General features: G+C 50.8%; 1 protein-coding gene across 6 annotated transcripts in view; it reads left to right on the forward strand.

Annotated features, from left to right (window-relative positions):
• Positions 1–4,061: 4,061 nt before the first annotated feature.
• LOC102047202 (ceramide synthase 4-like) overlaps positions 4,062–14,712 on the forward strand; it is a 48,280-nt gene continuing 37,629 nt past the window's right edge. Inside the window, exons 1-2 of one of the 6 annotated variants that reach the window (XM_027812741.2) lie at positions 4,062–5,492; positions 5,690–5,849. The gene's annotated coding sequence lies outside the window, so the exon portion shown is untranslated. Of the gene's footprint in view, positions 5,493–5,518; positions 5,554–5,689; positions 5,850–10,562; positions 10,801–11,859; positions 11,948–14,712 lie in introns of those variants that run through there. The other 5 variants (XM_027812743.2, XM_027812744.2, XM_027812742.2 and 2 more) reach the window with 5 other exon arrangements.

Here is a 14,712-nt window from a genome sequence, read left to right on the forward strand (position 1 = left end):
TACAGCATCCCATCATCCAGAGCATCCCACTGGAAGGCAAATGGTGTTGGCCTGGGTGCTCCCCATGACCTACAGGACCTCCCATGCTCCCTGAAAGCACTCAGGTTGAGTAAGTTGGACGAGTAAGTTGGATGTTGGAGGGGGGATATTTCCTGCAAACTACTGCAAGCAAGGTAGCCAATACTTTTGCATGAAGTATTTTTCAGCCAAGGGCTAAGGGAAGAGCAGTGCAGCTTCCATATCTACTGCTACCCCATGAAGCTCCAAGCAGCCCTTAGGGCTTGGTCTCTAGGGAAGTTGGTAGCTGAAAGCAGCTTCAGCACTTCTGGGAGTAACTCAGGGTGAGAAAACCATCGGTCAAGAGGAGGAACCCAGCCGGCCTCTGAGGTGGTCCATCGGTCACATCATGGACAAAATTTGTTCCATCCCATCTCATTTCAGGTGTGGAAATGGGCACAGAGGGATGGAAGACGAGGGCTCTTGTAGAAGAATGGCTGCAGAAGCATGGCCTTAGAATCTCTGAAGATCTGCACAATCCAGGCCTGGTATTAGAATAGGCCTGTAATCAGAATTGTACTGAAGTTGCTGTGCTGAAGTTAACAAGAAAGGTAGCCTTGAGCTATTCTTGAATCCTGAGACCGAGTAATTATGTTGTGCCAACAGGCCGTGGCTGTAACAAGCTACAGCTGCTGGGAAAGCAGGTGCAGGGCCAAGAAAGATAGGGACCGGTATGGGAATATAGGGAGTAACAAACTACAAGGCTGAAGCATAGCAACACAATTAGCTACATGGATAGAATGCTTATTTTAGTCATGATAACTAGGGGTGTGAGAACTGCGCGTGTTTAGAGACTACTAACCAATTATATTTCTGCTTTAGGAATATGCATGTGTATCGGTTCTGTATAAGTAGTGTTAGAAACTAATAAAGTTGAGCAAGATGCATAACTCATATTGAGCGTCTTCTTGACTCCAGCGAGCCCTTCCTCCAACAGGCTCTCCCTCTGCTGCCAGTATGGGACGCTGGAGAAGATGCATCCCATGTTTCCCCAGCACTGGCCACTGTCATGATGAATTGGCAGAGTGGAAGCTGTCTTGACCTTTAGACATTTCTAAATAAAAGACAAACAGGATGGGCCAGGTGAGCAAAAAGCAGCTTTTGCCCCGTCATGGTGGGAATCACATATTTCTTCCTTTACTGCAAGTTTACAGCATCTGCCAAAAATGAGACTTCTGCTCCACTTGGACAAAGACATTTCTGCCTTGACTGCACACGTGGTCAACGATTAACTTGAATTCCCAGCCCCTTCAGCCTGGAAAGTGCAGGAAATTGCTCCAATCCAACCACCAAAAATGGAAATCTTGCTTGAGAGACCTTCACTCACTGCCCCAAACACCTTCCTTACAGCAATGCTTTTGGCACAAGGAAGTTCTCCACTTGCAACGAGCATATTAGGGAGAAATTCTTCCCTGTGAGGGTGGTGAGGTGCTAGCACAGGGTGCCAGAGCAGCTGTGGATGCCCCATCCCTGGCATTGTTTAAGGCCAGGTGTGATGGGCTTGGAGCAACCTGGTCTGGTGGAAGGTGTCCCTGCCCATGGCAAGGAGGTTGGGACTAGAGCTTTAAAGGCCCTCCAACCCAACCCATTCCATGATTTTCCTGGAACAGACTCCCCAGACAGATGGATTTAAAGGTAGGGTCTGTCCTCTGGCTAGGATGCTTTACAGCTTGCAATGATATTTCCCATTCGGCAGATATATGGTACCACACCTTGAGAGCATCATCTGCACGAGTAGCAGCCAACAAGCTTGGACTGGGCAAGATCGAAGTGATGATTATTGAGAAGTAGCTTTAAAAAGAAGTTTTTCCATGGTGTGAGCCTCTTTCTGTTCAAAGAGGGATGCATCCAACCCCTCCAGCATGCTGAAACAGCTCCTCACCTCCATGGATGAGCCAAGAGCACAGTTACAGTGTGTCCTCAGCTCTACCAGAGGCCCTTGGCCACAAATGGGAATGCTTGGCCTCTGCTCCCCCAGGGAAGGCGCCAGGCAGGAGTTCTGCTGCTGGCCCTCACCAGCCCTTGGCCACCACGGACCTGCTGCAACAGGGCTTGGGCTACCTGCTCTCTGAGCCAAGGGAACTGTCCCTGCACTTCCCAACTCTCAGTGCCCATCTCCCATGTTGGAAACATCTCGCCACAGCTCCCACGCAGCAGGTGCCAGTGTTGCCCGAACTCCCGAATTACCAAACTCTGATTTAGTGCACAAAGTTTAGGTCAAGCTGACCCACCTTCTCAAGCCATTAAATGAGTCACTCTCTCAAGCACCCACCATCTCAAGTCATCAAAACTGATGAATTAAAGGACTTCTAATCAAGGGAGCAAAACCTGGGAAACGAGATAACGGTAAGAACCCCATTAATGTAAATTATGCAGAAACAAACCTCCAAGTGAGGAAGTTCTGGCCGCAAGAGGAGACAAGCTGATAAGGTGTTGTTATCCTCAGCAAATTAGTTGAAAGTAGGACCAAGGTAATTGTGGCAATGGGAGATTGCACCTCCAACTCAAACAGCCCCCCCAAAAGAGGGCAAACCCCCTGCTTGGGGAGCATGCGGACCTGGTAAAAAGCTTCAGCAGTGCTGAGGGCACGTACTAATCTGCATTAAAAACTTGTAAACAATCCTGTGCGTGAATGAAAATGAATATGTCATGCACTACGAATATGCAAGTACTGTGCTGTATGTAATGTTTACCCTTGAGTAGCTTGGGGTGCATGTTAGGAGGAAAAATCCGCACCACCACCCCCAGCACTGCCAGAAACCACTGTTGGCTTTTGAAACTATTATTTGGTTTGGAGAGTTTTCCTGGTTACAATTTTTGGCCCCACCAGGAAGGTGCCAAAACAATCAGGAATTGCCACTTCAGAGTTGAACTAATGTCAGCAAAGAGATGTGAGGCAGGGATTAGCACTGGACAAAGCAGAGAACCCACTACTTGTTGCACAGACACAGACTTTTCATCCAAACACCATCTTTTTACAGGTGCTACCAGGTCAAAGAAAAGCAGATCCTGGTAGTTTGGTGAAGGAAAGTGCTCATCCAAATGAGGATGTTCACAAGACACCACGGTCCCCTAAAACCACAGAGCATCAAAGCAGGCAGCCCGAGGAGCAGGAGAAATCGGGATGTCATCTCTTACTGTTGAAGTCATTTGATGCTGAATTCTCCTGCTTATCACCCACTGCTCAGTCAGCTGCGGTCTTGTGTAGACCTCTTTCCTCCTCAGCTACCCCCAACAAATCATTTCTTGGTCCCTTTTATTTCTACCTTCATCCCCCTCCTTCACCTCACCTTGGTGGTCCATGTGGGCTGCACGTCCCGAGCCACAGGACGGCCCCCCAGGCCCACTCCGGCAGGGCACAACCCGCATGTCAGAACTGTCCAGGCACTGCTCCCGAGGCGAATGTGCCAGGAAGGCATTCTGGTGCTGGTCCTCACCCTGCCCTGGTAGCCATGTGAGGGACACACAAAACTTGGGCTACCTCATTGCTGGGCCCAGAAAACGCCCCCCCCCCATCCCTTACGCACTCGAACAGTAGAACCATCCAGCCACTGCTCCTATGGAGAAGGTGCCAGGAAGGAATTCTGTCACTGGCTCTCACCTCACCTTGCCTTGCTAGCCATGTGACTACCGCAACAAAACTTGGGCTACCTCATTGCTGAGCCCAGGAAACGGTCCCGCCGTCACCTTCACACTCTGTTGGAGCCCAACTCCAACAACCATCCAGCCACTGCTCCCCCAGAGAAGGTGCCTGCAAGGAATTCTGCCGCGGGCCCTTCCCTGTACCCTGGTAGCCATGTGACTGCCACCAACGCTTGGGCTCCCTGCTTTCTGAGCCCACAGACCGGTATTCCCCCCGCCCACCCGCCGCCGGGCAGCCACCCTAGCCCGATCCCATAGAGTGCCGCCCCTGGAGGACTGACGGGCACTTCCGGCAGGCTGGAGGACCGCCGGCCCATAGAGCGCGACTTCCGGAGGACTGAGGGGCAGGGGCAGGCCGGCTGAGGGGCGGCGGGCCCTGTGCTTTCCGGGGACGCGAGGCGGCAGCTCCCGGCCTGTCGCGGTCGTTCTGCGGCTGCCAGGGCCCGGGGAGGGCCAGCAGCAGGACTCCTGCCTGGCGCCTTCCCTGCCGGAGCATTGCTTGGGCGCTTTCAGTCTGGGCGTTGTGCTCTGTGAGAGCGAACGGGCGGGGGCCATGCTGCGGCACAGGGCGGGCCCAGCCCGGGGGGTCCACACCGCGGCCATGGCTGCCAAGGGAGGGGAAGGGCCCGCGAGGGAATTCCGTCCTGGCACTTTCGGTGTGGGAGCAGTCGCTGGACGTGTATAGCTTTGAAGCTGGCCTCCATTAGAGCGACCAAGCACAGGGACCGTTTCCTTGGCTCAGAAAGCAGGGAGCCCCAGGTTTGTTGTGCCACATGGCTACCAAGGGAAGGTGAGGGCCAGCACCAACATTCCTCCCTGGCACCTTCGGTGTGGGAGCAGTTGCTGGGTGTTTCCAGTGCACGTTTGGGCTCTGTTAGAGTGTGAAAGCACAAGGACCATGCGACAGTGAGGGAACCATTTTCTCGCCTCAGAAAGCAGGGAGCCCAAATTTTGTTGTGGCAGTTCCATGGCTACCAAGGGAAAGTGAGGGCCAGCAACAGAATTCCTTCCTGGCACCTTCTCCAAGGGAGCAGTGGCTGGATGCTTCCAATGTTCAAGTGGGCTGCATTAAGAGTGTGAACGCACAAAAACTGCAGAAGTGAGGGGACCGTTTTCTTGGCTCTGAAAGCAGGTAGCCCAAGCTTTGTTTATGTCAGTTATATGGCTACCAGGGCAGGGTGAGAGCCAGCGCCAGAAGACCTTCCTGGCACTTTGTCCAGGGGAGCAGTGGCTGGACATTTCCAATGTTCAAGTTGAGCTCCATTAGAGTGCAAAAGTGAGGGGAGATATATTTTTTCTTGGCTCAAAAAGCAGATAGCTGTAGTTTTGTTGTGACAGTCACACAGCTAGCAAGGCAAGGTGGGAGCCAGCAAAAGAGTTCCTTCCTGGCACCTTCTGTGTGGGAGCAGTGGTTGGACTTTTTCAGTTTGGGAGCTGGGCTCTGTGAGAGTGAGAAACTGAGGGGACCGTTCTGTGGCTCAGAAAGCAGGTGGCCCAAGTTTTGTGGCACCAGTTACATGGCTGCAAAGGGAAGGACTCTTAAGTGCCCAGAGACAGGAGTCCTGGGGTCCTGGCATTCACCCTGAAAATGGTGCTAGAGGCTGGGATCGCAGCAGGAGTGGGCAGAGCCAAGCGTTACAGAAAGGGCATTGGATTGCTTGCTTAAGTTGCAGTGTCTAATATTAGCCACAGGTCGTATACTTTAGAAGCCCTTTCAAGAAGGACAGGGATCCCAGGACAGCTTTCTCATCTGTAATCCCCTGGAGCAGCACACTCAGTAGCAGTCCTTTGAGGTTTGTAACACAAATCCTGCCAGGCTGCAGAGGGGAGACAAAATGGCACTTGGCTGCTTTGGTCTGTACTTAAAATAGGAACAAAGCTGCTCCCTTGTGCCTTCCCACAGAGCCTAGAACTGAGGGGAGGGGGGCGCACAGCATCTGAGGCTGCTCATGGTGTCTGCACCTCTCTTTTTCCTTTTACTTTCACAAAGCCATAACTTTTGCTCAAGCTACTGAACTTGAGCATCAGGCTAAAACCACCTCCAGGTACCCGAGGTTGTAAGGATACCCAAGGACAACCAAACTGGACTGGTAAACGGCAGGAAAAATGTGCGAGTGAGGCAGTGCAGTGGACACCAGCAGCTGAAGTGGGTAAGTGGACTGCAATAAGCATGGGGATGTTGTTACACAGGGCATCTGAGGCCCCTCCATCAGCCTAAATATGAGAGCTGAGAAACCAAATAGCACAGTAAGGGCAGACGCCGATGTCAGAGGATTGCAGTGGATATGGCAGTGGGAAAGAAAGGAAGTGGAGCTGTGTCAGTGGGCCATCACCTGTCACCTGCAGGATTTAGGGCAGAGCCCCGGTAGCAGATAGCTGTTGAAAGACAGGTTCAGGAGAGGGACCCGGTGTCCCTGAATAAAAATTCTGCATCAGGCTTGAAATGAGTGAAGAAACTGTGTGGCATCAAGAGTTGAGGATTATCTAAGTGGGAAAAAGGAAAGCAGATGAACAAAAATATCCATACAGTGTTACCAACAGGGAGCTGCACATTATCTCCCTAGGGAATAGTGTGATCAATGTTATTGGAATCTCTTGGGATGATATTGACCCTCAAAAGGCAACTGTTATTCCAGAAAATTTGTAGAAGACACTGCTTTTTTGCAGGACTAGCCATTGGTGGAAGGAGAGAGAAGGGACCTAGAAGGTTTGCAAATGTATATAATCTCTTCCAAATCAAGACATTCTTTAAATCCCACTAGCTATTCTGTATTTCAAGGTAACTAAGATGGCAGAGATCTGCTCAAAGCAATCTGAGCACTTGATGTCTGGGAGGGTATATGAAAGAATTTTTCTTGGTGAGTTCATGTTGCTTATTATACTTTATGAGAATGTAAAAACAAGTCAAGGATCTGGGTACAAGTCACTGAATCGAAGATTTTTCAATGTTACCACAACACATGCGATATATGTCGGCGCTTCCAGTGTAAGATGGCACAGTGAACATCCAGTGTCAGAAGAACCTGTGTGGTGTTTGTAAAGGTGCTGGAAGTAAAGCTAAGCTCTTGCTGTTGTAATGTTCAGCCTCCAGTGGCCTTCAGAGAAACAGGATCTGAAGCATTTACGTGCACAGTGCATTGTATTATTGCATTATACTTTGTTAAGCTGCAAATGGAGCTGGACTCCTGGTACACCGTAATAATGTAAATGCCCATTACCTTATTGACCCCAGCCAATGCTGAAACTGTGCCAGTCAGGTCTAGCAAGCAGGCAGATGTTGAGGTGCCCAAGTGGAGCTAGAATTCATAGTCTCTAAAGAAGGGGTGGCCAGCAGACTTGCAAGTGTTACCCACTTTCTGTGAAGACATGAGGATTTTTTTTTTTAATTATGTAGCTTAGCTGATTACACAAAGACTTTATTAAGACTCCTTAGCCTGTCAGGGTTAGGAGTGTTGGCAAGAGTAATGTCACCGACTTAGAACAAGAGCATTTCTAGAGGGGAGGTTTGGTGCATTAAGAATGGTTGGGCTTTCTCTTGAGAAGCATAGTACCTATCCACTGTCACCCTCGCGACCTGACCATAACCATGACCATAACATGCCTCACCATAATCTACAGGGAAGTAGGTTTCTGAGTTTGTCTGCTACTGATGACTCCTTCCAAATTCCCAACTTTCTCTGCTTTGACAAAGTGACATGAAGTGATAATCAGAAAGGCTTGTTCCAAAGGACAGTCATGTTAGCAAGAGCATTTTGTCAGATTTCAGCTGTAAATAATTGCGTGGTCTTCCCTGAACGATCTGTGCAGTTCCAGTTAGACACTGCCTCACAGCATCCTCTCTTAAGATCTGAGGAACTGCAATATCTACTGAAGACAGCCTCCCCATTTCTTCACAAACAGGAAGTTTTCAGGAGTAGATGAACTAATCCCATGGTTATGCTGTGTCTTGGTCTTGAATTACAATGGCTTTGGGATCCTTAGGACTGATAGGTGCACAGAGAAGATGGTAGGATGAGGTGTCATGAGAGTCACGACTCGGAGTGACTTGAACTTAAAATTTAAGGTTCCAGCTATTCTCCACACTATAACTGAAGTCGGTTTTGTTGGTGGGAAGGTGGAGCAGTACTGTGCGCTGCATCACATGGGAGCACTCACCTCACCACCCCCCACCCTGGTGCGCACCCAGCTGTACGCTTATCAGCCTTCATTTATGTTTGGAGTTTAATTAGACCAGGGCTGTGTGTGCAAGGACTCCGGTTTTCCACACGAGGGTGCTGTCAACATGGGCAAAGGCCAGACTTCAGGGTTTCCAGTAGAGCCCATCACATCCCAGCATCGCACAGGGACATTGTAGCCTAAGGACAGTGAGGCCCGGCCTGTTGAGCAGGATTTCAGAGGGTGACTTTTTCATAGACTATAACTAGAGGGCTTGTTTGACATCTGAACACAGTATCATCCTTCTCACAGTGGGCAGCTGGTGGATAAATGATTACATTTAAAAGAACCTGGGTTTCTTACTCTTAAATACATTCCAATATAAATACTAACCCATCAGGGGTTCAGCAGCCTATGTTCTGAAATGATAAGTGATTTTTAAGTACTTCAAATCCCAATTATTTCATGAAACAACTTGAAAAAGATATTTAGAGACTGTTTGTCCATCTTTGTGTTTCAGGCCTCTTTGGATGTCTCAAGGTACATATCCCAAAAAGACTGGTGCAAGGGAGCACTCTCTACAGTGGGAGAGAGGAGCAGTGTTAGCACTCGTAGTCATAGTTCAGAATTCACCATGATTTATACAACTGCCGAGGCACGCATGGGTCAGGGCTGCTCACCAAGGTTTTGTGTCCTGTGTTGCTTTGCTGTGTGGAGCCTTGCAGGCTTGTGCTGTGCTTGATGCTGCTGCAGGTCTGTGTGTTGCTGACTCTCTGGTGATTACACAGGCACCGCTCCTCCTGAGTGGCAGGGCTCACACCTCTGTAACTGAAAGAGTCACAGCTAACCCACGAAACAAAAAGAGACAAATAACACCCTGAACACAGCCCCTTCCTTTGCTCTAGTGGTCTTAGATGTTTTTGTTTCACCCTATGCACACGCTGAAATGAGCAGATTTTTGCTCATGGAAGGCCCAGTCCCATTCCTTTGGAAGCCAGTGGGAGTTTTTCATTGACATCAGTGGGCTTTGGATCAGACCCAGAAAAGCTGGCTTTATAAACGCAGGCGCTGCAGGTCAGGCACTGTTTGCAGTTGGTTGCAGTGATGCCACGCGATGAGCTGCAGGACTGCTACCTGCATTGAGGAGCACTGGGGTCCCCTCAAGGCTTGGCTGCGATATGGCCAGAGGTTCCTGACATGACTGTAACTCCAGGGCCCTACTTCCTCGTGTACATATATTCACTGATACATTTGCCTGGATACTCATCTGTTCGTGGCAACGTGGCTACTGGACCAGAAACTGGTTTTGAGCCATCAGCTGCTACCAGCTTGATTGTGTGTTGCGTGATTGGAACCGAGCATGTGGACTGAAATGTGTAAGTGAGAAAACTGCAGCAAGTCACTGTATGTGTTTTGAAATTTTTAACGTTTCTGTCTACGCAGATATTTATAACTATCCTCATCATAACCGTGCTGACTACAGCTTTAGAAAAGTCTGGAAATAAAAGAGCCAATGGACAGCATTTTAGTAAGATGAGAGAATGGTCTTAAGTGCTCCAAGAATGCATTATAGCACACTGGCAAACAATAATAGTACACATGATCTGTACTCCCAAGGCTCGAAACAAGAATGATGGGGTGGAAATTTTTTTGGCCTATGTAACACAGGATGACAGAATAGATCATCTTAAGGATTTTTTTTTTTTTTTCTGGCATTAAAATCTACACAGCTGTACTGCAACGATTCCAAAGCTGCGGTCAACAGTATTAGCTCTTTCTCCATGTTTTGACTGAAATAACGTGTAGTACTTCAACTGCTGTTTTTCCATATAATGAGCAGCTGCACCTTGCTGAAGTACCTCATTTTTCTCCCCCTTTTTTTCCTTCACTTGTGAAGAAAATGCTGGGTTAAATTAAACTCATTAATTGATGGGAAAAGGTGAAATGTGCAACATAAATGGGTTCTGCATTTGCACCTGCACATGGGGCAGAAATGGCATCGTCCACGCAGGTGTTTCTAGCCTGCTCCATGTCCTGCTTGGGGCATGATTTTGGGGTTTTAGAATATAATTGTGTGTGTATGCGTTCCTAGTTGTGTTTAAAACGCATTTTTACACTAGTGATAGAACATATGCTTGGGCATGGAACCAGCAGATTTGTTGCAAAGAGCTTTAGGAGAGAAATGGAGGTAAAAGAAAGGGTTACAGGGGAAAGTGGGGAAGCATGCAGGCAAGAAGAGGCCCAGAAGCTGGCTGGGCAGGGTGGCTGAAGGCTGGCTTTGCCATCAGACTGCAAGAGGAGCAAGGGTCTGGTAAAGGCTGGCAGCACTCCTTTAGCTTTTCATTTGCACTCATGAGAGGAGCACGTAAAATAACCATTAGGCTCGTTCATTACCATTTCGTTCTCGCTTCGGCAGCTGTAAATGGCACCATGTGAACGGCAGCATTACAGAAAATGAGGGTTCCGGTGGGCGTCGTTCTGCTGGGGCTGCCCTGGCGGGTCACTCACGTGTGCTGTCCCGGCCCGTCCCCCCCCCGGGACACTCGCACCCCCGGGGGGCCTGCCCCGGCCAGGTGCTCCCTGAAGGCGGTGGCCGCCCCCGGGCCCCCCGCCCCCGGCGAGGCGCGGGCAGGGTGAAGCGCTCCCGGGCCACCAGCGCCTGCCTCGCCGAGCGCGCCGTGCCCGGTGCCAGCCCCCCCCGCCCGAAGGAGGCCGCGGCGCCCTGCGCTCCGGGCCCTCACCGCCCGCGGCGGCGCTGAGGCCGGGGGGCCCGGGCCGGGAGGCGGTGGCCGGCGCGGGGCGAGGGGGGGGCCCGGCCCGGCCCGGCGGTGAGCGGGTCCGGCCCCGCCCCGCGACCGCCGCCTCCTCCGCGCAGGGGCCGGGCGCGGCGCGGGTCTCCGCGGAGACCGGGGTGGGGCGCCGTCCCGGCGGAGGCGGCAGGGGGAGAGGGTAACGGCGGGGGGTCCGTGGGGCTGGCGGTGCCCGGGCTGAGTCCAGGGGGGGGCGGCGGGGCGGGGGCTGCCTGGAAAGGTGGCGGGGAGGTGGCGGTGCCTGGGGGCCGTCAGTGCCTGAGGGGGAGGCCATGAGGTGCGTGAGGGGGGCTTGTGGTGCGTGAGGAGAGTGGGCGCCAGTGCCAGAGGGGGGGGCGCCAGTGCCTGAGGGGGGGTTGTGGGGCGTGAGGGGGCGTAAGGGGGGATGTGGTGCCTGAGGGGGGGCATCAGTGCCTGAGGGGGGGCATCAGTGCCTGAGGGGGGGATGTGGCGCGCGAGGAGAAGGGGAGGCAGTGCCTGAGGGAGGGGCGCCGGTGCCTGAAGGGGCTTGTGGTGCCTGGGGGGGGGTTATTCGGTGCCTGAGGGGTGGTTGTGGTGCGTGAGGAGGGGGGGGGCGGCAGTGCTGGAGGGGTCGGTGCCCGCGGCGGGGCGGGCCCCGGGGGCCGGTGGCGCCTGGTCTGTGAGCGCGGGTTCCCGCTCGGCCGGGCCGGGGGGTTCGGGCCGCGGCTGCTGCGGGCCGGCCCCGACGCGGCGGAGGCGGGGGGGCGGGCCGGGGGCTCTGCTGCAGGAGAACCAGCGGCGCCTGCCGCGGGGGGTGCCGCGCCCGCAGGTCGTATGGAATCAATGCAGAAATAACGGGTTGTACTGAGCTGCCTTTGCGGCCAGGAGGGTCAGCGCAGGCGGCCGCGGCGGAACTGTGAGCAGCCGTTCTCTGTCCCCCCGCTGCTCCTGGCTGAGCTTTCGGGACTTCACTCTTAACCCGTGGCGTGAAAATGGTGGAGCCTGAGGGGAGATGTTCTTGCTGGCAATGAAAACTGTTCCTAGGGAAAAGGATGGCAAAGCTGGCCACGAGGCTGAAAGACTGTAATTTTTTTAAAAAGATGGGTGTAATGTAACATTTAAATAGTATAAGCGGGGGGGGGGGGGGGGGGGGGGGGCGGATCAGTCTTGGCTTAAAGTTCCAAAACCCCCCAAACTAGATGCTTAGTGATGAATACCACTTCTGGCATCGTTTACAGCCAGGTCAGATGGTCGGTTTTAGGAAGTGCTGGCCCTTGAGTAAGGCTGAAGTCGGGTATTGGCATGAAGTGAGCGTTCCTGGGGTAGGTAATGATGCTTCATGTAAACTCAGATATCTGACTTTTCTAGCTAGCCACATGTGGAGAAGGTTGCTTATTTATCAGCATCTAAAGGTAATTCCCTGTTTTGCAAGTGTAATGTGAAGTTTACAAGGTAAGTTTTGCAGAAGTCAGATGGAGGGTGTGCTTGAGAGGACAGACGCGGTGATGTTTGTCCCCTGAAGGAGCCATCTCTCCCTTTGGCCAAAAGGGACAACTGGTTGTGAGATCTGAGACCGCTGGTGATTGATGTATTTACAAGCTTGGGCTTATCAAGATAGTCAGGAAACTTACAGAGACTTAAACATGCAGAGGAGCTTTCCCTCCATTTCTGGTTGTTTTTTGGGGTTGTTTTTTTTTTTGTTTGCTTGTTTTAAAAGGAAAAAGCTTACAAAATTGTTAACCTAAGCTTGTCTGTTGGAAGATAAAGACTTTGTGAGATGCTTGCATTCAGAGCAGCAAAGAAGCTGGCAAAATTGAAAAGTGCATCTGATGTTAAGCCAGAAGTGCTTTTTATCTAGAATCAATGCTGCTGAGTGAGCGTGGTGGTTTGACAGTGGCTGAATGCCACATGCCCACCAAAACCGCGCTATCACTCCCCTCCTTAACTGGATGGGGTAGAGAAAATACAACAAAAGACTCGAGATAAGGATGGTGAGATCACTCAGCAATTAACCTCACAAGCAAAACAGACTCGACTTGGGGAAATTAGTTTAATTTATTACCATTCAAATGAGACAAAACACGCTTCCCCCCAACCTTCCCTTCTTCCAGGCTTAACTTAATTCCTGATTTCCCTACGTCCTCCCCCTGAGTGGTGCAGGGGTATGGGGACTGCGGGTTACAGCCTGCTCTCCACATGTTTCTGCCACTTCTTCCTCACACTGTTGCCCTGCTCCAGCATGGGGTCCCTCCCACAGGCTGCAGTTCACACACTGCTCCAGCGTGGCTCCCCCACAAGGTCTCAAGTCCTGTCAGGAAACTTGCTTCAGTGTGGACTCTCCATGGGTCACAGCTTTCTTTGGACATCCCCCTGCTCCAGAGTAGTGTCCTCCACGGGCTGCAGGTGGATTATCTGCTCCACAGCAGACCTCCATGGGTTGAGTGAGCCTGCCTCACAGTGGTCTTCACCAGGGCTGCCGGGGAATCTCTGCTCCGGTGCCTAGAGCTCCTCTTGCCTCCTTCTGCACTGAGCCGGGTGTCTGCAAAGTTGTTGCTCTCACAGTGTCTCACTCCTTTCTTCTGCTGGCACAGAATTATTTTTTTTTTTCCTTCTTGGTACTCAATCCCAGAGATGCTGCCCACCATCGCTGATTGGCTCATCCTTGGCCAGCGGCGGGTCCATCTGGAGCCAGCTGGTGTTGGCTCCATTGGACACAGGGGAAGCTTCTGGCATCTTTTCACAGAAGCCCCCCCTGTAACCTGCCCCCCCCCCCCCCCCCCCCCCGCCATGCAAACCCACTAGAGTGAAGAATACTTGTTCTGGTTTATTAGCTGTTACAAACTGGTGAACTTAATCTAAAATACTACTTTTCTTAATCTAATTCTTGTGTTAAGAGTTAAGGAGATGAAGCAGAGAGTAGAGATTCTCAGCTTGATAGCTGCTTCCAGGCAGGAAGAACAAATACCTGCAATGAAAAATTATTATTACACTGTCCTTCTGTTACAGTCCACCGAAATCCACAGAAACTGGATTTATTTTTGCAGTCTGTCAAACAGGTAATTCAGAGAGACTCAGATTCTCTGTTCACATGTGGCAAAGATTAGATTCCTGCTGCCAACTCTGCAAGCTACGCTTGAGGAATTAACGCTGTATTTCAGCTCTTACCAAAATAAAAATGTCTCTTCTGAGTTGGTGCCCTGTTCTTCAACAGTGTCTGGGGAGACCCTACTCTACCAAGAAAGAGAGACAAATGGTGGTGTGTGGGAATGTCTAAACTGCCTGCTTTTACCTCCCAAGTCTGCCTGGGGACACCGACCTGTCTGGACTCTGAAGCCCAGAGGTTGTGTACTCATGCAGACATCATCACAGGCTTAAAAGGTCAGGTTTCTAGTATGCACTTCTTGGGCAGAAATAGAGCTGAAGGCGGCTTCATTTTAAGGGAGTTCCTTTTCTTGTCTTCATGAGGTCACCAGCTTGATGGAAGCTTGTGGTTTTGAAGGCTACATATGGTTTTCTGATATCATTTTGAGTGCAGAACTTAAATGGTCTCTGGTCTGAAGGAGAGCACAAGCTCTGAAGAGTCACTATCACAACAACATCCAATTTTTTATGGACCTAGCAGTATCCAGTAAAAAAAAACCCTGAACTATATCAGTGATTCTTGCAATTGAGAATTTTTCTGAAAGGCAGCTGATGTGAGGATCTTTGATTACATTCATGAGCCCAAGAGGGCTCAAGAAGCAAAAAGGTGTCGGGGAAGTCTGATTGCTTTCTGTCCTTTGAGATACACATCAAGAAAATTAACAATATTTTCCTAAATTTTTATTCTGTATATTACACCAGCTTCTGTAATATTCTGAACTCTTCCCTGCAGAGCTTTTGGGGAAAAATAGCTTTCTATTTAGATAAATTTTTCTTTTCTGGGATGTGTATGGCAAAGAACATTACTTCCCAGGCCAGGGAAGGAACTGGATGCCTCTGTAGGTCATGCACTTTAGCATTGTCTGATTCTAGGAAGCAGCATATATGGGCTCAATATACAAAAACCAAACTGCAAAGCAGTTATTTCTACTTGTGAGTAGTGGTT

Source organism: Falco cherrug, chromosome 4 (genome assembly GCF_023634085.1).
Source record: "Falco cherrug isolate bFalChe1 chromosome 4, bFalChe1.pri, whole genome shotgun sequence".
Classification (NCBI taxonomy): domain Eukaryota; kingdom Metazoa; phylum Chordata; class Aves; order Falconiformes; family Falconidae; genus Falco; species Falco cherrug.